Raw genomic sequence first — 22,518 nt, 5'->3', positions numbered from 1 at the left:
TTTCACTATGTTGGCCAGGCTGGTCTCAAACTCCTGACCTTGTGATCTGCCCACCTCAGCCTCCCAAAGTGTTGGGATTAAAGGCATAAGCCACCGCACCTGGACAATAATGTTAGCTGTTGTTACTATTTTTCTTTAAGCCATGGAGCAGTGTAGGTAGAGATGCAGCCACCAGGCAGAAGGCAAAGAGCTTTGTGCCTCCCTCGTAGCTTCCTGCCTTTCATGTGGGTCTTGAGGCTACATTTTGGACAAAACAGGGAGGGAGGGGAATTGCTATTCCAAAGGTATCGATCCACTTCTCAACGGACATTTACCAGTTTAACTGCACCTCCCAATTTGTGGGTATCTTTTTGAAGACCCACTGGGGGCTTCTGAGGTGACAAAACCAGTCTGATTCCTGCTGACGCCTTCTTAGTTGCCAAGATCAAGTGCAAGTTCTTAAGCTATTTTCTCTCAGCTCCAAACCTATTGTTGGCTTTGGAACAAACCTATTGCTGGAGCTATTTTCTCTCAGCTCCAAACCTATTGCTGGAGCTGGAACTCTCCAAACCATCTCTCTGCTTTACCAGCTGCTCCCTGTGAGGGGCCTGTGAGGGAAACTGAGGCTGGAGGAGGAAGAAAGGACTTGCTGTTTCTTATCTACTTCCTGTTCCTACACACGTCACTCCAGGAACACCACTTTGCTCTAGCGTAGCAGCAGCTGCATCTAGTTTTGCGATTCTTTCCAATTCTTGCACGACCAGCTTCACAGAACCTCCCCCAACCCGAGACAACAGCTCTCCTTCCTCAGAGGTCTATGTCCCAGGTCCACAGGGCCCCCTCCTCTTACTTTTCTTTAAAAAAACTGTTTTCTATATATAATTCACATACTACACAATTTATTCATTGTGTGCAATCCAATTCACTGTGTGCAATCCAATGGTTTTAGTATATCACAAATATATGCATCACCACAGCTAATTTTAGAATATTTTCATCAATTCAAAAGAATACAGGAAAAGAAAATAATGAGCGTTGGAGACAATGTGCAGAAGCTGGGAACTGTTCTGCACCACTGGTGGGAATGAAAATGATGCCGAGGCGGGCAGATCACGAGGTCAGGAGTTCGATACCAGCCTGACCGACATGCTGAAACCCCGTCTCTACTAAAAATACAAAAATTAGCCGGGCGTGGTGGCACGCACCTGTAATCCCAGCTACTCAGGAGGCTGAGGCAGGAGAATCGCTTGAACTTGGGAGGCAGAGGTTGCAGCGCCACTGTACTCCAGCCTGCGTGACAGAGCAGGACTCCATCTCAAAAAAAAAAAAAGAAAAGAAAGAAAAATGATGCAACCACTGTGGAATACAGTATGGTGGTTTCTTTAAAAATTAAAAATAGGCCAGGTGCAGTGGCTCACGCTTTTAATCCCATCACTTTGGGAGGCCAAGGTGGGCAGATCACTTGAGGTCAGGAGTTCAGGACCAGCCTGGCCAACATGTGAAACCCTGGCTCTACTAAAAAATAAAAAAATTAGCTGGGTGTGGTGGCACATGCCTGTAGTCCTAGCTACCTGGGAGGCTGAGGTACAAGAACTGCTTGAATCTGGGAGGTGGAGGCTGCAGTGAGCCGAGATGTGCCACTGTACTCCCACCTGGGCAACAGAGCAAGACTCCATCTCAAAAATAATAAATAATTGCAAGTCCAAAAAACAATTAAAAATAGAATTATCACACGATCCAGCAATTCTTCTTCTGAGTTATATATACATCACAAAAAGTGAAAGCAGGCGTATTAGTCTGTTCTCACGCTGCTATAAAGACATACCTGAGACTGGGTAATTTATAAAGGAAAGAGGTTTAATTGACTCACAGTGCCACATGGCTGGGGAGGCCTCACAGTCATGGCAGAAAGCAAATGAGAAGCAAAGTCACATTTTACATGGTGGCAGGCAAGAAAGCGCTTGTGCAGGCGAATTCCCATTTATAAAACCATCAGATCTCATGAGACTTATTCATTACCAAGAGAACAGCATGGGAAAGACCTGCACCCGTAATTCATTACCTCCCACTGCATCCCTCCCACGACACGTGGGAATTATGGGAGCTACAGTTCAAGATGAGATCTGGGTGGGGGTCACAGCCAAACCATATCAGCAGAGTCTCAAACAGGTGTTTGTACACCCACATTCGCAGTAGCATTATTCATGATTGCCAAAATATGGAAGCAAGCTAAGTGCCCATCAGCTGCTCAACAAAATGTGGTCTCTTCACAGAATGGAATATCATTCAGCCTTAAAAATGAAGGAAATTGGCTGGGAGCAGTGGCTCACGCCTATAATCCCAGCACTTTGGGAGGCCGAAGCGGGCAGATCATGAGGTCAGGAGATCGAGACCAGCCTGGCTAACACGGTGAAACCCCGTCTCTACTACAAATACAAAAAAAATTAGCCAGGCGTGGTGGTAGGCGCCTGTAGTCCCAGCTACTCAGGAGGCTGAGGCAGGAGAATGGCGTGAACCCGGGAGGCGGAGCTTGCAGTGAGCCGAGATCATGCCACTGCACTCCAGCCTGGGCGACAGAGCGAGACTCCATCTCAAAAAAAAAAAAAAAAAAAGGAAATTCTGACCCATGCTACAGCATAGATGAACCTTGAAGATGTTAGGCCAACTCCAATCAGCCAGTCTCAAGAGGACAAATATTACGTGACTCCTCTTATATGAGGTACCTAGAGGATCAAATTTATAGAGACAGAAAATAGAATGGTAGCTACCAGGGGCTGGGGGAGAGGGAACTGGGAAGTCAATGGGTCCAGGGTTTCATGGGTACAGAGTTAAAGGGTACAGTTTCATGGGTACACAGTTTCAGTTTTGCAAGATGAAAAGCATTCTGGAGATGGATGGAGTTTGAGGTTGCAGTGAGTTGTGATGGCACCACTGCACTGCAGCCTGGGCAACAGAGTGAGACCTCCTCTCAAAAAAGGAAAGAAAATTGTTACCTAGACATAAAGTATACCTAGGTAACTGAAGGGGTAAATGCTCTAAAGAATCATGGAGGTAGCAACTATAGAGAGCTATGTCCATTCCTAGGACCAAGGGAACCAAGGATGAGGCTCTAATTATTAGATCAGTGAAAATCTACTTAATACCGCTGAATTGTATGCTTAAAAATAGTGAAAAGAGTAAATTTGATGTTAGGTGTATTTTACCACAGTTAAAAAAGAAACCCTATACTCTGTCACTTCCTGGTACCCCCTAACTCCTAGCCCCTGGCAAGCACCAATCTACCTTCTGTCTCTATAGAGTTCCCTATTCTGGATTTTCCTAGGAATGAAATAATATATGGGCTTTGGTGACTGACTTTTTTGACTTAGCATAATACTTTCAAGGTTCATCCAAGTTGCAGCCTGTACTTCCTTTTCGTGTCTGAATCACCTCTTCTAAAGTTTAATCATTACCACCTCTTCCTTTGGTACCCTTGGTTCTAGTGAGAAGTGACAATGTGTTAGCAGCCCTTGCTCACTCTCAGCACCTCCCCTGCCTCTGCGTCTGCTCTGGCCACGCTTGAGGAGCCCTTCAGCCTGCCGCTGCACTGTGGGAGCCCCTCTCTGGGCTGGCCCAGGCAAGAGCCGGCTCCCTCTGCTTGTGGGCAGGTGTGGAGGGAGAAGCACGGGCAGGAGCCGAGGCTGCGTGCAATGGACTCTCGCGGGCCAGCTCGAGTTCTTGGTGGGTGCAAGCTCGGTGGGCCCCGCACTCGGAGCGGCTAGCCTGGGGCAATGAGGGGTTTAACACCAGGGCCAGCAGCTGCAGAGGGTGCGCCGGGTCCCCCAGCACTGCCAGCCCGCCTGCGCCGCGCTCGAGTTCTCGTGGGGCCTCAGCCTCCTCCCCGCAGGGCAGGGCTCCAGACCTGCAGCCCGCCATGCCTGAGCCCCACCTCCGCCCCTTTCCCCGTGGGCTCCCGCGCAGCCGGAACCTCCCCGACGGGCGCCACCCTCTGCTCCTGCTCGGCGGTGCCCGGTCCCATCGACCGCCCAAGGGCTGAGGAGTGCAGGCGAGCAGCGGTGGGACTGGCGGGCAGCTCCTCCCAAGGCCCTGGCGCGGAATCCACTGAGGCCAAGCTAGCTGGGCTCCTGAGTTGGGTGGGGGCTTGGAGAACTTTTATGTCTAGCCGGAGGATTGTATGTGCACCAATCTGCACTGTGTGTCTAGCTTGGGGTTTGTGAATGCACCAATCAGCACTCTCTATCTAGCTAATCTGGTGGGGACTTGGAGAACTCTTATGTCTAGCTAGAGGATTGTAAATGCACCAATCAGCACTCTGTGTTTAGCTCAGTAATTGTAAATGCACCAATCAGCAGTCTGTCAAAATGGACCAATCAGCTCTCTGTAAAATGGACCAATCAGCAGGATGTGGGTGGGGTCAGATAAGGGATTAAAAGCAGGCTGCCCAGGCCAGAAGTAGCAACCTCCTGGGGTTTGTTTTTACTGTGTGGGTGTGTAGTTCTTTGTCTGTTCTTGCTGTTGCTCACTGAGTTGGCACTGACTTCATGAGCTATAACACTCACCACAAAGGTCTGCAGCTTCACTCTTGTAAGCTGGTGAGACCACAAATCCACTGGGAGGAATGAAAAACTCCAGACAAAACCTTGGATGTGCTATCTTTATGAGCTGTAACACTCACTGTGAAGGTTTGCAGCTTCACTCAAAGTCAGTGAGACCATGAACCAACCAGAAGGAGGAAACATGAATATCCGAAGGAACAAACTCTGGATGTACCATCTTAAAGAACTGTAACACTCAACATGAGGGTCCACAGTTTCATTCTCAAAGTCAGCTATATGAAGAACCCACCAATTCTGGACACACTAGGAATGGATGTAGCTGTAGTTGCTACCACCATGATTTTTTTTAGAGTTTTACCTATTAAGTTACTCAGGTAACAGCTTCATGTCTAGGTAACAATTTCTTTTTTCTTTTCTGAGAGGAGGTCTCACTGTTGCCCAGGCTGCAGTGCAGTGGTATGATCACAGTTCACTGCAACTTCGAACTTCTGGGCATGAGGAATTCTCATACCTCAGCCTTCCAAATGGCTGGGACTACCAACAGATGCCACCACACCTGGCTAATTAAAATTTTTTTTTTTTTTTTGTAGAGACGGGGTGTCTGTGTTGCGAAGGCTGGTCTCGAGCTTCTGGCCTTGAGGGATCCTCTTGCCGAGGCCCCCCAAAATTCCAGGATTACAGGCACAGGCCACTGCTCATGGTCAACAATTGTTTATATTAAGTTATTTGTGTTTAACTGATGTGATTTCTGTTTCTTGATCAAACCTTGATGGATCCTTAAGAAAGCTCAAGACTCATTTGAATCCCTGTGCTGCTCAAGCAGCTGCCCATTTTTAATGTTCCATTTTCTCCTTTGCTCTGCCTGGTCGCCTTCCTTCTGATTATGGCCGTCTAGCTCTTATTCTTCACCATCTGCAGCTCAAGTTAATCAGGAAGTAAGATCTCCTTCCCCCAAATTGCAGGATTGCAACATTTAAAGAGCAGCTCCTTCCAGCGTGGAGTCATAGGTACTGATGCCCTCGAAGATAACAGATATGTAGTTAATTCAGCAGCTTCCGAATCTTCGGGCAAATGGAATTGGTTCTTTCTAATTTAGAGCAACACTGCAAGATGAAACCTCACCCAGCATCCGGGCTTCCAAACATGCTGAAGACGTATTTCCATGCCCGATTGTCAAAATTATGCAGGAGGGTTTTTTTTTTTAAGACATGTTTCTTTTTAATGAAAATGCAATAGTTATTGATTGCCAACCTTGTTACTGAATGTTTATATTTTTCTAGGTGCTGTCACAAATGGTTCATTTTATATTTTTATATTTTTCTAGGTGCTGTCACAAATGGTTCATTTGAGCCTCCAAACCATCTTAGAAGGGCAGTACCACTGTTATTTCCACTGAGCCGAAGAGCCAGGCTTAAAGAATGTGAGGTTTGCTTAATGTTAAACAGCCACTTGTAGTTAGTAGCGCCAGCAGGATGGGAGCCCGAGTGTTCTGAAGATGTGAAGGCTTTTAAGGAAAATGCCTGCAGCTTTGGTGAGATTGTGGAAAGGGGGCAGAGTCGGGGCGGGGGCGGGGGCTGGGAGGAGACAGGTAGAAATTGGTACAACGTTTCTGAAAAGTATTTGGAAATATGTGTACCGACATTCCCTTCCAGATAATAAAACTACAATGAAAAACCATCTCTATTAACAGCTAGATCAATGCAACAGAAGAAATCATTTGGAAATACATATGTAGTATGTTCTTACGTATTCAGTCAGTCTTCAATTTTCTTATTTTTTTATTTTTTTTATTGAGACGGTCTCACTCTGTCACCCAGGCTGGAGCGCAGTGGCTCGCTACAACCTCCACCTCCCCAGTGATCCTCCCACGTCAGCCTCCTAAGTAGCTGGGACCACAGGCACATGCTACCATGCCCGACTAGTTTTTCTGTGTGTGTGTGTGTGTGTGTGTGTATTTTTAGTAGAGATGGGGTTTCACCAAGTTACCCAAGCTGGTCTCAAACTCCTGGGCTCAACCAATCCGCCTGCCTCAGCCTCCCAAAGTGCTGGGATCACAGGTGGGAGCCACCAAGCCTTGCCCAGGTCCCTAATTTTTGATAGTTCAACTTACGATTTTTCCACTTTGCAATGGTGTGAAAACATGACGCTTTCAGTAGAAACTGTACTTTGAGTACCCGCACAACTATTCTGCCTTCACTTTCAGTACCAGCACCAATAAATTACATGAGCTATCCAACACTTCATAAAATAGGCTTTGTGTTAGATGATTTTGCCGAACTGTAGGCTAACGTAAGTGCTCTGAGCATGCTTCGGGTAGGCTCTGATGTTCCGTAGGTTACGTATACGGTATTAAATACACTTACAGGCCGGGCAAGGTGGCTCACACCTGCAATCCCAGCACTTTAGGAGGCCAAGGTGGGTGGATCACTTGAGGTCAGGAGTTCAAGGCCAGCCTGGCCAACATGGTGAAGCCTCGTTTCTAGTAAAAATACAAAAATTAGCCTGGTGTGTTGGTATGTGCCTGTAGTCCCAGCTACTCGGGAGGCTGAGATAGGAGAGTCACTTGAACCCAGGAGGCGGAGGTTGCAGTAAGCAGAGGTCGCACCCTTGCACTCCAGCCTGGGTAAAAGAGCGAGACTCCATCTCTAAATAAATAAATACACTTATGACTTAACGATATTTTCAACTTACAATGGATTTTTCAGGACATAACCCATCATAAGTCAAGGAGCATCTGTACTAAATTGTATATATATGAAGCAGTGGGTTATTTAATTATTAATGCTAGAACCACTGGAAACAGTATTTAAGTTTGAGGCTTACCTTGACTTATATTGGTGTTACATTTTTTATAAACCCTGACTCCAAAAAAAGAAAGTAAAGGTCATGATTAATCACACCTCAGCAAGCTAAGGGATCATAAAGTACAAGATCAATACACTGTATACAAATAATTGTTTTCTGAGACAGGATTTCACCCTGTCACCCAGGCTGGAGTGCAGCAGTGTGATCACAGCTCACTGCAGCTTCAACCTCCCTGGGCTCAAGTGATCCACCTACCTCAGCCACTCGAGTAGCTGGGACCACAGGTGCCTGCCCCTATGCCCAGGCTAATTTTAGAGATTGGGGGGTTGCCATGTTGCCCAGGCTGGTCTTGAACCCCTGGGCTCAAGTGATTCTCCCTCCTGGACCTCCTAAAGTGCTAGGATTACATGGGTTTTTTGTTTATTTTGAGACAAGGTCTCAAAACACTGTCACCCAGGCTGGAGTACAGTGGTGCAATCATGGCTCACTGCAGCCTTGACCTCCCGGGCTCAAGCGATGCTCCCACCTCAGCCTCCTGAGTAGCTGGGAGCAAAGGTGGGTGCCATCACACCCAGCCAATTTTTTTTATTTTTTGTAGAGACAAGATTTCACTGTGTTTACCCAGGCTGATCTCGAACTCCTGGACCCAAGCAGTCCTCTTGCCTCGGCCTCCCAAATTGTTGGGATTACAGGCATGAGATACCACACCTGGCCAAATAAAATTTTTAAAACATCTTTATATCAAAGAAAAATTTCAAAAGGGAAATGATGAAAATTTCCAACCAATGTAATCACAGGGTTACTATCCACAGTGTGTAAGATGTTCTTATAAACAATGCTAATAGCTCAGTGGAAGAATGCACAGAGAACTTAGGCAGATCTCAAATGAAGCACGTGAAAAATCAAGATGTCATGTTTGGGGAGGTTTTTGTTTGTTTGTTTGTTGCCTATCAATCAGGAAAGGCATTTATAATTAAATACAGTAACCTTTTTGAAATGCATTTTGTCATTTTCCAATGAGAGCTTTTTTAAATGTTCATGCCCCTTGCCTAGTAACTGCTTCTGGGAATCTATGCTGAGGAAATAATCATAAATGCAACAGCGTATTTTACATATAAAGGTATTCATTGTATGGTTAATTATGTAAGAGAAAATTGGAATGAAACTTCGATTACAACAATAAGGAAATAATTAGATAAATAACAACAGACAATGCAATATTATGTAGTCATTAAAAAAATTTAAATAGTACTTTAAAGCAAAAGATAATGTTTGCAATATGTTAAGTGAAATAAGAGATCCAAATTGGCTGATTCTAATGGTATACTAATCTTACCCCAAAAATTGGAGAGAAACGCTGTATACTAAAATATTGAATAGTGACTCTGAACTCCAAAAATCTAAGACAGTTCTCAGTTAATTTAGAAAGTTTATTTTGCCAAGGTTGGGCCGGGCGCGGTGGCTCATGCCTGTAATCCCAGCACTTTGGGAGGCCGAGGCAGGCAGATCACGAGGTCAGGAGATCGAGACCACCCTGGCTAACACAGTGAAACCCCGTCTCTACTAAAAATACAAAAAAATTAGCTGGGCATGGTGGCAGGCGCCTGTAGTCCCAGCTACTCGGGAGGCTGAGGCACGAGAATGGCGTGAACCCAGGAGGCAGAGCTTGCAGTGAGCTGAGATTGCGCCACTGCACTCCGGCCTGGGGGACAGGGTGAGACTCCATCTCAAAAAAAAAAAAAAGTCTATTTTGCCAAGGTTGAAGACACATGCCTGTGACACAGCCTCAGGAGGTCCTGACAACATGTGCCCAAGGTAGTCAGAGTGCACTTTGGTTTTATACATTTTAGGGAGTCACGAGACATCAACCAACATATGTAAGATGAACACTGATTGGTCTGGAAAGGCAGGACAACTTGAAGCGGGGAAGGGGCTTCCAGGTCATAGGTAGATAAGAGACACATGGCTGCATTCCTTTGAGTTTCTGATTAGCCTCTCCAAAGGAGGCAATCAGATATGCATCTATCTGTGAGCAGAAGGGTGACTTGGAATAGAATGGGAAGCAGGTTTGCCCTGAGCAGTTCCCAGCTTGACTTTTCCCTTTAGCTTAGTGATTTGGGGGACCCAAGTTATTTTCCTTGCACATGACTATCTCTGGATCCTGGGATTGTACGTGATTTGAATTTTTTAATTTATCTTTTTGTTTTCAAATGTTCTATAAAGGCCAAGTCCAATTTTTATGAGAAAATTTTAAATATCAAAAATCGACATGACTCATCTCCCAACCAATGTTGGATGTGGGGCTGATAAGAAGTTTCACTCCTCCAGCAAACAATTGGATCGTGTTGCAACTCTCTTCTCGGGGGAATGGCTGACTTGCCAGGAATGGGAGACAAATGAGGGTGTTACCAGGGAGGCAGGTTAATTTAAGGCTCTTCAGGAAAAGGTACCATCTGTGATGCAAATCCCATAGGAGATCTAGAGTGTGGCAGAACATGAATTAAAATATCCAGCACACCCAGATGCATATTAATGAGTGTGAGATAGAGATCGATCGATATGCAGTGATTTCTCTCCTCATCAGGGGCAGCTCCGTTTCCTCTCTCCCTTTCACTCTGCTACATTTATTGTGCACTTACTACCTACCAGAACCAGATGTTGTTATAGGAGCTGGGAATACATCCGTGAACAGACTAATCCCTGCCCCCATGGAACTGATATTCTACTTGGGACTTAGGCATTAAACCAGTAATTGCATAATTATTTTATTAATTACAATTGTGATAGATGCTTTGTAAAAGTACTTAGGGAGCCACGGAATCATTTACAGTGAATATCAGTTGGGATTGTGTTTGGCTGCAACAGACACCTAACAAGATACAAGAATATTTCTTTACCATATGAAGGCAGTATAGATGGAGGAACCCAGGGCTGGTATGGCAGCTCTGGTGTCACAAGGGATATAGGCTCCTCATCTTTTGGATTCACCATCCCAACATGTGGCTTCCATCTTCAAGGCTACCTCCTGGTCCAGAATGGCTGCCGGAGCTCCAGCCGTCGTGTTCACATTGCAGGCTAGGAGAAAGAACAGCAAAAGGTTGGGCTGGGCATGGTGGCTCACGCCTGTAATTCCAACACTTTGGGAGCCTGAGATGGGCAGATCACAAGGTCAGGAGTTCGAGGCCAGCCTGGCCAACATGATGAAACCCCATCTCTACTAAAAATACAAAAATTAGCCAGACATGGTGGCACATGCCTATAATCCTAGCTACTCAAGAGGCTGAGACAGGAAAATTGCTTGAACCCAGGAGGCAGGGGTTGCAGTGAGCCTAGATTGTGCCACTGCACTCCAGCCTGGGTGACAGAGTGAGACTCCATCTCAAAAAAAAAAAAAAAAAGCAAAAGGGTACCTCTGCCAGCCAAGTCAGCCTCCCTCTGCTCATATCTCACTGGGCAAAAGTAAAATTTTCCTTGTAAACTGATTATAAACCAGCTCATGTTTCCTGAGCATCTGCAATGTGTCTGGCACTTTACAAAACAACTTTGCAAGGCGGTATCATCAATTCTATTTAACTTTGGGAGGCTGCGGTCGGAGGGTCGCTTGAGCCCAGGAGTTTGAGACCATCCTGGGCAACAAAAGCGAGACCTTGCTTGTAAATTATAAAAATAATTTTAAAAATCCATTTAACAGATGAGAAAAGTAAGGCCTCACAGGTTTAAAGAACTTGCCCAAAAATCACACAGCCAGTCAGTGGTAGAGCTGACTTCCTGGAGCCCATGCTCTTTCCATTGTATTTTTCTGCCTTCCCATCAGCAACTAAAGACGAAGCAAGAGAGTTCCTCAGATTTGTCATAGACTGTATTTAAAGAAAGGCCACTTTTTTCTTATTTAAAATGCATTAAACAATGCAACCAATTAAAAGAACTGAGATGGATTTGTATAAAAGCAGGGACTGGGTCTGTTTTGCTCACTGCTATATTCCCAATGCCTAGAACCATGTCTGGCAAACATACTGGCATGGGAAGAACGTTTCCATAACCCCTGAATGTTCTGTGCCCCTTTCCAATTAATCCCTACCCTCAGAAGCAACCACCATTCTCATGCTTATTACCATACATTAGTTTTGCCTCTTCTTGACTTTCATATAAATGAAATCATACATCTCTGCGTTTTGACTTCTTTTGCTCAACAATTGCTTTTGAGATTTATCCATTGTTATGTGTATCAGCATTTCATGTTTTTTTTATTGCTGTGTAGTATTACATTGTTTGAATATGCCATGGTTTTCTTATCCATTCCTCTTATGGACATTTGGGATATTTACAGTTGGAGAATAGTGTGAGTAAATATTTTGTGTTGTTGATTTGTTTTTGTTTTTTTGAGATGGAGTCTCACTCTGTTGCTCAGGCTTGAATGCAGTGGCACAATCTCGGCTCACTGCAACCTTTGCCTCTCGGGTTCAAGCCATTCTCCCACCTCAGCCTCCCAAGCCACTGGGATTACAGGCGCCTGTCACCACACCCAGCTAATTTGTGTATTTTTAGTAGAGACAGGGTTCCATTATGTTGCCCAGGATGGTCTCAAACCCCTGACCCCAACTGATCCACCCACCTTGGCCTCCCAAATTGCTGGGATTACAGGTGTGAGCCACCGCACCTGGCCAAGATGTTAAGAGCATTCTTGTACCAGCCTCTTTTTTGGTAGACATTTGCCTACGTTTCTTTTGAGTCGACATCTAGGAGTGGAATTTCTGGGTCATGGGGTAGGTGTATGTTTAGCTTGATAAGCTGGCAGTTTCCAAAAAACAGTTGCATCCTTTTACATCCCACCAGCAATGTATGCATGTGAGATGGAGATCTTTTGCCACTTGTATTATTTTCATAGCACAGACCCAAAACAAACCTAACAAGGATTTGTTCTATTGACTGTTAAATCTACTCAAATAAGAATAAGAAAATCTGGAATAAGAAAATCTGAAATGAAATCGCTGGTCTGGAAATTCTGCTAAAAGGCAAGAGGTGTGCTACTCGGGATCTGTGGCATCGTCTGAGAGGTTCTACTGCCGTTTTCCAGGCCAGTGAAATGCTTAGCAACCTGGGCATAGGTTTCAACGGATTGAGCCACAGGGATCAATTTCTCTTTTTCTTGGCCTGTAACTCAAAGCTCACATGAGAAGGAGAGGGAGGGAGTGTTAGAAATGTGAAACTGTGTCAAGTTCATTCATAACAAGCATTGATTACCCACCGTGTGGTCATCACTTCGCCAGACACGACAGTAAAGAGGAAGGATGTGGAAGATTCTGTTCTTGTGCTCAAGTTATTGAGTTGCTCATGATCGAGATGATAGATATAAGATGGCAACTCTTCCTCTGTTCACCATGGAAAGGCTGGTGTTTGTTCTTCTAGATTCTGCCTTTTGCCCTCTCTGTGTTCTGTTCCACGTGGGCTCCCTGGGTCATTTCATCTGAGCCCATGGTTTCAACTCCACGCCTCCCTCCCAAATCACTACTCACTGAGCTCACTCCTAGGCTCCAGATGCATGTTTTCCAACTGCTTCCATCCTCACTCCTCCCTACTGCTCATAATTTACCTACGATTCCTCAGTAAACTGGGTTAACATTGCCTCTGAGATATAGCCAGAATCCTACCATTTCTCATTGCTTCCCGCATCACGACCCTGTCCAAGCCTCAGTCATCTCTGGTCTGCACTATGGTGATGCTTCTTCCAAACCAATATCACTACTATAGTGCTGTTGCCTGCCCTTGATTCATTGCCCTTTCTTTTGGTAATAGAGACTTGAATCTCCTTTGGTGAATGTAACCATCAGCATCCCAGCAGATGATTAATCTAAAGGGGGTTTAGTAAAGGTTACATACAGATGTGTGGGCAGGGTTGAGGAAAAAGCAGGGCTGATGGGGTGATACACTGTGGCAGGCAACAGAGGGGAGCTATTATCACCTCCAGGGTGGATAATTCTGAAGGTGGAGAAAGGATAATTTACTAGAACTAGGAGAGAGTAGCTGTGTGAAGAAGGCCAGTTGACAGAAGCTTCAATAAATGCATGTAGCCAACCTGCAGCAACCCAGAAGGGCAGGGGCCAGAGGAATAATACCCTTACCTTCCTCCTCCTCCAACCCTCAGGTCTCATTTCCAGTGTCTTCTATTTGGTGAATTCAACTGTAAGTCAGAGGACAAGGGACCTGTGGAGGCAGTCGATGCAGGTTGGCCTGTTGAGGCTCAAATCAGGAAGGAAAAGGGTGGAGAGTAGTTCTGGAAGGGCCAACAGAAATGACCTAGCACAGGAAGCCACCTCTCCCCAAATCTCAGTCCATGCGATTTGAGAGGAGCTGTCAGAATGTTCCATGCCCCTTCTCAGGAGAGTGATTTAGTGATGCACGGGTAACACAAGTTAGACAATGAGATGTAGTCCTGGGACTTTCGTTGACAGTATCAGGGAAAAGAAACTCCTTTCCTGGTGGAAAGGGTGTGATCTGAAGTTGTAAGCAGCCCTTCTGCCATCTCATGGGGAAAAGGAAGCCTAAGAATGTAAAGTCAACAGGAAATAGAGTCAAGAAATGGAGAGGGAAAAGACTTAATCCTGATGTCATAGTTTAAGCCCCTGAATCCAGCCATGCCTGAAGCCCCAAACCTTTCTGGTATGTGAGTCAATGCATTCCATTTGCTGCTTAACCCAGTCTGATTGATGTATACCATGAAAAAAAAAAAAGAGAATCTTGAATAATACTTGGTAATGTGAACCCCATTCCCTGACCCATCATGTAGGATTGCTCATTTCTTCCTCCGCTTTGTTAGCACTTCACAAATGTCTCAAATAGTGCACATCTACCATTGTATCACAATCACTGTCTCCTCTATCTGTGAGCTCCTCAGGTGGCAGATCTCTACGGGCCTTACCCTTGCAAGCCCAACACCCACACAGGGCCTAATACCTCAGGGAAACTAAGTTAAACCTAACCTGGTTGTTTGACTTAGGATCTCTCAGGGCCATTTTTTTGTGTGAACATGCATCAGACATCTCCAGGCAGGGCTATGGAATGCAGCTGTTTCCAGTATCATTTGATGTGAAAACTCAATTTTTTGGCCAGGTGCGATGGCTCACGCCTATAATCCCAGTACTCTGGGAGGCTGAGGCAGGAGGATTGCTTGAGTTCAGGAGTTCGAGACCAGCCTGGGCAACATTATGAGACTTTGTCTCTACAAAAAATAGAAAAATTAGCCAGGCATGGTGGCATGTGCCTGTAGTCCCAGCTACTCAGGAGGCTGAGATGGGAGGATCGCTTGAGCCTGGATGGTTGAGGCTATGATTGTGCCACTGCACTCCAGCCTGGGCAACAGAGCAGACGCCATCTCAAAACAAACAAAAAAACACCAAAAAAAAAAAAAAACACAAAACTCAATTTTTGCAAAAGTTGCTGTGTTAGAGGAATTTAGAGAAAAAAGAATTACTACAGTCTTTAGAGTGACCTTGACAAAAGATGCAGCTTGCAGTCAATATTAGTTAAATGAATGAAAGTGAAGAACTTAGTTAAGACAAGCTGGGGAGCAGGAGCAGCAGGGTTGGAGGCAGCAGGAATCACAGAAGCAGCAAGCAGGAAGCAGGAGGGGTGATCTGCTGGGCATACCTCGGTGACTATGCTGGGCTCAACTGCTGGAGAGCCCTTGGGGTCATAATCCAACCCTGATTTCTTAGTTTACATCTAACAGGGATTAGATGTACTGTACACATTTTAGTCCATCTTCCTGCCCCATGATGCAGGCACTGAGTGCCTTTGATGTTAACCTTCACTGTGCTTCACTTTGCCTCTGAAAGGCCTTAAGTGGGTAATCAGAGCTGATTTTCTTCTAACTGCACATTCCTTTTTTTTTTTTTTTGAAACGGAGTCTTGCTATGCTGTCCAAGCTGGTCTCAGACTCCTGGCCTCAACCGATCCTCCCGCCTCTGCCTCCTGAGTTAGCTGGGACTACGGGTGCGCACCACCGTGCGACTGCGCGTCCTTGTAGGTGGGAGATGAGCCCAGTTATTTTTTATTTTTATTTTTATTTTTTGAGACGGAGTCTCGCTCTGTCGCCCAGGCCCAGGCTGGAGTGCAGTGGCGCAATCTCGGCTCACTGCAAGCTCCGCCTCCCGGGTTCACGCCATTCTCCTGCCTCAGCCTCTCAGTAGCTGGGACTACAGGCGCCCAGTTATTTTCCCTGCTCTGTGACCCTGCTTCCTTCTCTGCCGGCTAAGGGAAGAGACACCAGCTGCCTTCCAAGTTGGGCTCAGGAGCTTTGTCATCATAGTTGTTATTGGTAATAATAATACCTGCCAATGTAAGCCTCGGTCCTACCACTGAAAATCGCTGAGCAGCTTAGACCCGGGCTCTTCCCTTTGCGTTAATAGTTGTAATCATGTCCCATGGTCTCCTAGGGCGTCGGAGACAAGCAAGCAAGACTGCGTGGAACGGTTTTTACACGAAAAAGAAAGCATTAAACATGTGGATTGTATGACAACGGTAGATAGGGCATAGGGTGAAGAGGAGTAAGAGGAGGAGGGAGAGCGGGAGGAGGGTGAAGAGCACGAGTGGGGAGGAGGGGAGGGGAGGGGAGGGGAGGGGAGGGGAGGGGAGGGGAGGGGATGGGATGGGAAGGGAGGGGAAGGAGTGGGTAAGGGGAAGAGGGTTGTACCCGCCAGGGCGGGACCCAGCCTGTGCCGTCCCACACCTGGTGCTAGTTTCAGCTCAGCAACCTGCGGCCGCCTCTCCTCCGGCAATGAGGCGCCGGGAAGCCCCCAGCATCTGATAATATCCGGGCCGCCGGTTGCCGGGAGGTGAACCGAGGTAAACTCGCCGCGCGCGGGGCGCAGTGTACATAGTAACCAGCCCTGAGTAAACGTTCGTCATACTCTTATGAGCTGCTCCGGGGACTGTCCTACGGGACTAGCAGGAAAAGGAGATCGGCTCTCTCCGCTCCCGGTGGAAAACGAGAAGGTCGCCAGAGGTCCTGTTTTCGGGGGGATCTAAAGCCCCCGCCCCAGCGCTATAGCCCAAGCCCCCCACAGGCTGGGGACCAGGGACCCGGAGGAGCGGGAGGAGGGCGCGCGCGGCGAGACACCCCCACCCCGGCCCCCGCCCCGGCCCCCGCGCGCCCCCGCCCCGCTCCCCGCCGGGGTCCCCACCCTCGTCCTGGGCTCTGGCGCCTGCGCCGCCGTGCGCGCTCCCTGCCAGAACCGGAGGGGACGAGGCGGGCGCGCGCAGGGGCCCGGGAGCGCGCGCGGCGCCGGCAGCCTCGCTCAGCCGGGACACCGCCCTAGTCCCAGCCCAGGCGGCCGCTCTCGCCGGCGTCGAGGGCGTGGCGGCCAGGCTGCTGCTGCCTGCGGCTCCCGGCTCTGTCTTCGGCCCCGCCCGCCGCCCACCAGGTTCCCGGAGGCCCCGCAGCCCCGTCGGGCAGCCCGGGCCCGTCCGCTGCCCTCCCGGCTCCCGTCCTGCGGCGGCGGGGCGTGCAGGTGAGGCTCCACCGCGCCCGGCCTCTCCAGCAGGTTTGCACCCAGCGCGGGGCGGGGGTGGGGCGCGGGGCGGGGCGGGGCGGGGGGGTGGGGGCGTGAAAAGTTAAAAAAAAAAAAAAAAAAAAGCCGCCCCGAGAAGTCCGGGAGGGGTGGGCACCCCGAGCCGCGGGATCGGGAGGTGCTGTTGCGCGCGACCTCGCCTCCCGCGACCTCGCCTCCCGCCGCACCCTTCTCGCGCGCGGGGTCTAGTCTGGCAGCCTCGAGGGTGGTGTCCCGGAAAACAAAACAAAAATGTTTTGTCTTCTCCACCAACGATTTTCTCCCATCAAGTGTTTGACTTTTTGAAAAGCCGACAGGCCCAGCCTGCCTCTGAAGGCAGGAGCGGTGCAGGGGCGCGTGGAAGGTGGAAGCCCCCTGTCTTTCTCCCTTGCCCCGCTTCCCCCACGGTGCGTGGATCACCATCGCATTAGTGACTCCCTAACTTCTTGAAACTTGTCTGTCTGCTTCTGTCCGCCGCCTGGACAGGTAGGGCAGGAGTGATCTGTTCCAGGTTGATTCTTCTAGCTTCCGTGCAAAATCTGATCATCTCCTTTAGAGATTAGGATTCTAGTGTAGGAAAGCAATCCAGATCCGTGTTTCAGATACAAACAAGGATTATTTAAAGTGATGTTTTCCTGTAGTGCTGAAAGCCAAAAATATTCGCTTCCACTTGTTGGAAGCCGCCAAGTACACCACATTTATCTGAGCTTTTCATAGAAGTCTCTGATGTACTATTTGGCAAAAGAAGCAATTGATTTATCTGTAGCTGTGATTACATACGACGTAAAGTAATTTGTTTTAAGACTATTTCATTGGCTTTGGTTCAATATCTTAAACTCTGTAAACACATAATTCAGGAGCTAGGTATACATCACACAAATGTGTTCTTTTTGGTGGGGATTTAAATTGATCTAGAAATGGGCTTTCCATGCAGGAAGACTGTGAAAAGCTTGAAAACTGAGTCTCTTCTTTAGCCAGGTCATCAGCTTTACATTTTACTGCATTGGCAAGCCTTGCCTTTGCTTTGCTTTTCTCTTCTCTTTTCTTCTTTTTGAGACAAGGCCTCGCTCTGTCACCCAGGCTGGAGTGCAGTGGTGCGAACACAGCTCACTGCATCCTCAACTTCCCAGGATCAAGCGATCCTCCCACCTCTCAGCGTCCTGAGTAGCTGGGACTACAGGTGCCGGCTAATTTTTTGTAGAGATTGGGTCTCACTATGTTGCCCAGGCTGTTCTTGAACTCCTGGGCTCAAGCCACCCGCCCACCTCTGCCTCCGAAAGTGCTGAGATTATAGGCATGAGCCACCGCACCAGCCCAAACCTTTTCTTTCTTAGCCTGAAAACAGATTTCAGTGCTTTTCTAGGAAACAAGATTTTTCCTGCTATTGAAATATAACGTTTGTAAAGGTTTCAAACATGTGAACATTAGGTAACAGACAAGAGCAGATTTTGTATGGTGTTAGAGTTGTTGGTTGAAGGACTTAAAGGATGAAAAATAGTGTGACCCGGAAATCCATTAGCCTGAAGCCTGTGAAATAATGGAAGCTCTAAAGTTCAACACCATTTGTTACTTAGAAAAAAAACACAGAAGGTGGAGGTCGGACCGCAATCTCCACTTTTTCCCTAGAATGTAGAGGTTCTATCCAGGGGAAAGAAATTATACACAGCACAACAAATAGCATCAGTCTTATGTATCTCAGCTTCAGTTACTCTTTAAAGCCTGTTGTTTTCATATGTTTTGTAGGCTGGTTTTTGTTATTTCTGTCTGTCTCTTGCTAACGAATTCCTGGTGGAGTGGAACCTCAATTATAACAGGACCAATTCTAGGTTATCTGTGAAAACAAGACATGGGTCATTGAAACATACAAAATACAAAAATCAAATTTTCACCCGTTTTACTTTACTGTCGCACCAAATTTTTCTTCCATCTACTAAAAATAGTACAGTTCTACCTGTGAGTGGTAAATGAGTAGAGAATAGAAGGTAGGGCTTCGTGATAGCTGTTCAGAACTTCGCATTGACGATCCTAAGTGGCTTTTTGTTGCTTTGTTTTCTTTTTCTCTTTTTCTTTTCTTTTCTTTTTTTTTTTTTTTTTTTGAGATAAGTTCTCCTTCTGTTGCCCAGGCTGGAGTGCAGTGGTGCAAACACAGCTCACTGCAGCCTTGGCCTCCCAGGCTCAAGTATTCCTCCCACCACAGCCTCCTGAGTAGCTGGGACTACAGGCGTGCACCATGTATTTTTTTGTAGAGACGGGGTTTTGCCATGTTGCCCGGGCTGGTCTCGAACTCTGGAGCTCTGGCAGCCCACCTGCCTCTGCCTCCCAAAGTGCTGGGATTACAGGCATGAGCTACCACACCAGCCCAAGTGTTTTGTTTTGTTTTTTTTAACTTAGTTGAAATTTATAATTTAGAAGTTTAAGAAAGGAACTTAGCCCAAAGCACCTGTGTTTATTTTATATATTTTATACATTTTATGTATTTTATTTTGTTCATTTTATAAATACAGAAAAGCCAAGTGATTTTTCCCAAGGTTATTCAGCAAGACACTTGTAGAGCTGATAATGGAGCACTTGTTTGCTTCCAGTATTGTTTGGTAGCATTTTTAACATACAAAAAAAGTAAAAAGTACATCTAACTAAGATATTGAAATGTTCACCAAGTTGGGAAGCTTGTTAATTTGAAAAATTATTATTTTAATCCTGGAGGAGAAAGAATTTGCCTTTTCCTGATCAGAAAAGAAAATGCAAGATCCATGCCGTGTGCTTGACATTTTGCCTTGATAGATGACTTTTGTCACAGGCTTGTTGTGGCAGAGCAGATGGTCGTGTTACTTGGAGTTTTTCCACTCATTTGATATTTCCATGAAGAAACAATTTGCCAGAAGCCAGCCATAGTTACAGTTGTGCTGGAGATGATAGGAAACCTGGATTAGCACAGACCTTTGCTTACAGGAGCTGGAGGATATTGGTTCAGCCCTTTCTGCTGGGCCAGTCTAGAGTTCCCTGGATTGGTAAACTGAGGAACAGTTTAGTCTTGTGATAGTTGGAGCGGAGCTATAATTACACCACTGCACTCTAGCCCGCGTGACAGAGACCCTGTCTTTAAAAAAGGAAAAAGAAAGAAACATAGATATCTTGGGACAGACGACAAATAATTTGACAATAATCTAAAAAAAAATCGAAGGAGAATAGCTAAGACATTATTAGGGTAACTGACAAAATTTGAATCCAGATTATGCATTTGACAAATTATGTATTAGATAATAGTATTATATCAATGTTAAATTTCCTGTTTTGATAATTATCCTATGGGTTATGTAAGAAAATAATCTTGTTCTTATACACTGAAGTATTTGGAAGTAAAAGGGGTATGCTCCATCTTTCAATGGCTCAGGAAAATGCATGTCTATAAAAATGGAGAAAGATAAAGCAGATGCGCAAAACAGAAGGAATTGGTGACTCTGGATAAAGGACACAGCGTACCCGAGTTCTTGTGCTATTCTTATAACTTCTGTTTGAAGTTATATCAAAAAAAAAAAAAAGGTACTCAAAATTGAAGGTAGAAAACAGGAAATGAAGGTGTGACATTCTAAGAATTTTTTTTTTTTTTTAAGTCAGGTGAAGGATTATTTCCTGTGTTCTGTTTTTTAAAATCTTTTTACGGGTTAGACAAGTGAACTTGAAACAAAAAAATCTTATCAAGAATAGGTTGACTTTCTCAAATTTCAAAATCTAGTCAGCCAGAGCTCCTCAACTTGCCAGTCTCCAAAAATCCGGGCACAGTATTTTCTTCACCTCTTTTTAATGGGTTGGGAATAGGATAGAAACATTAGTGCCTCTAAGAGATAAGATACAAAGACAGCCCACCTTCAGAGATACTGAAAGTTAAATTGCACTTGGTTTTATCATTTCCCTGCCTAAAAACCCACAATGGCATGCTGATACTGACATGGTTTTTATGTCAAAACTCTGTAACCCTACTTTCTTGGCAACCTGGCCCATACCTGCCTTTCTGGTTGTCTCATGCCACCCCCACCAAACACTTTGCACCCTAGCCACGCCAGATCACGTGACCTTTGTGCATGCTGATCCTACTGTCTTCCTGCCTTTGTTCATGTCCTGCTGGCTTTGCGTGGAATGCTCCCCATTCTTTTCCTCCCGAAATTCTGTTCATCCTTGAAGTCTCACCATTGCCTCCTTTGGGAAGCTATCTCTAATCCCATGCAGAATTCAATTTACCTTTGTGCTGACATATCAGTGGGGTAACCACAATACTACCTGCTTTTATTCAGCCTCCTTTATTAAGCATACACTGTGAGCGGGAAACTATGCCAGGGCCTGGAGCTTCGCAGATACGGTCTTGTAGCTAGGAGTGATTTGTAAACAAATAATCACAATATAAGTGTATAACAGAAAAATGAACCAAGCACTGTAAGAGCTAAATCCACCTGACAACTTTGTCTTGAAGAAAGATTAATGAAAGCCACAGTGAGATACAGTATCACTCCCTGCCCTGCTTCCATAGGGCCCCTTTCCAGATTGGAGATTTCTGGCACAATAAGTGACTAAGTTAAAAACAGTTGTTGTACCTGTGGGCAACCCAGATAGATACATTCAATAGAAAGTGAAAAATACGGCTAGGCATGGTGGCAGCTCACGCCTGTAATCCCAGCACTTTGGGAGGCCGAGGCGGGTGGATCACCTGACGTCAAGAGTTTGAGACCAGCCAGACCAACATGATGAAACCCCATCTCTGCTGAAAATACAAAAAGTTAGCTGGGTGTGTGGTGGCCTGTGCCCGTAGTCCCAGCTACTCGGGAGGCTGAGGCAGGAGAATCACTTGAACCCTGGAGGCAGAGGTTGCCAGTGAGCCGAGATCGCGCCACTGTACTCCAGCCTGGACAAGAACGAAACTCCGTCTCAAAAAAAAAAAAAAAAGAAAGTGAAAAATACAAGACTAGAACTCAGGAGAGAGAGTGAATCTTGGTATATAAATTTGAACGTAGCCATATAGATGAGTGATTTTCAGGGTGTGTAGGCAGGAAAGAGCAACAGGCAGATCACAGTCTCTTGGGGACATGGTACTTTTCCAAACTACCCATCCTCTTTATTGCTCAAGGTTCTGCTCTGGCTTCCCTCCCAACTTTGGTGACATTCATCCTGTCTTAAGGTCGTTGCATGAAATGAGAGCCAGTATTGACACAGGTGTGTGTGAACCACAGGGAGGCAGGAACTTAGTTGAGAACCTCTGGTGATTAGGCAGCTAAATACTCCAGTGTGGATAAAATCAGCCAGGAGAGGGAGATGAGGAAAAAAGGATGAGGATGTGGAGAAAGAGGCAGTAAAAAAGATAGAGTTGGTGAGGAAAAAGGGCCAGGAAGAGGCAAGACCCAGAAGGCAGGGACACAGGGAGGTCCAAGAATGAATGGAATAGGCAGCCAGGTCATGTGCTACAGAGATAGGCTGAGACCTGACACTGGGTTTCAACTACAGGCTTGCTCGGCGGTATCGTGGGTTTTGTTACAGATCATTGTAATAAAGCCGGTCACATGAATTTTGGTTTCCCAGTGCATATAAAAGTCTTGTTTACACTATACTATATAGTCTATTAAGTGTGCAATAGCATGTGTCTTAAA

The 22,518-nt window shown here is 46.2% G+C and overlaps 1 protein-coding gene and 1 long non-coding RNA gene across 5 annotated transcripts in view; one reads left to right on the top strand and one right to left on the bottom strand.

Annotated features, from left to right (window-relative positions):
• Positions 1 to 10,073: 10,073 nt before the first annotated feature.
• On the bottom strand, positions 10,074 to 16,100 carry LOC129472357 (uncharacterized). Its single transcript, XR_008653893.1, has 3 exons — positions 16,066 to 16,100; positions 13,460 to 13,611; positions 10,074 to 10,415 (listed from the first exon to the last, which is right to left on the bottom strand). It is a non-coding gene; the product is annotated as an uncharacterized lncRNA (long non-coding RNA).
• Positions 16,062 to 22,518, top strand: part of RCAN3 (RCAN family member 3) — a 35,928-nt gene continuing 29,471 nt past the window's right edge. For 2 of the 4 annotated variants that reach the window (XM_055261899.1, XM_055261898.1), the window contains exon 1: positions 16,567 to 16,846. The gene's annotated coding sequence lies outside the window, so the exon portion shown is untranslated. Of the gene's footprint in view, positions 16,182 to 16,566; positions 16,880 to 22,518 lie in introns of those variants that run through there. The other 2 variants (XM_063631620.1, XM_055261897.1) reach the window with 2 other exon arrangements.

Source organism: Symphalangus syndactylus, chromosome 22 (genome assembly GCF_028878055.3).
Source record: "Symphalangus syndactylus isolate Jambi chromosome 22, NHGRI_mSymSyn1-v2.1_pri, whole genome shotgun sequence".
Lineage (NCBI taxonomy): Eukaryota > Metazoa > Chordata > Mammalia > Primates > Hylobatidae > Symphalangus > Symphalangus syndactylus.
The sequence above is the reverse complement of the archived record's forward strand: the minus strand, read 5'-3'. Positions and strand labels throughout refer to the sequence as shown.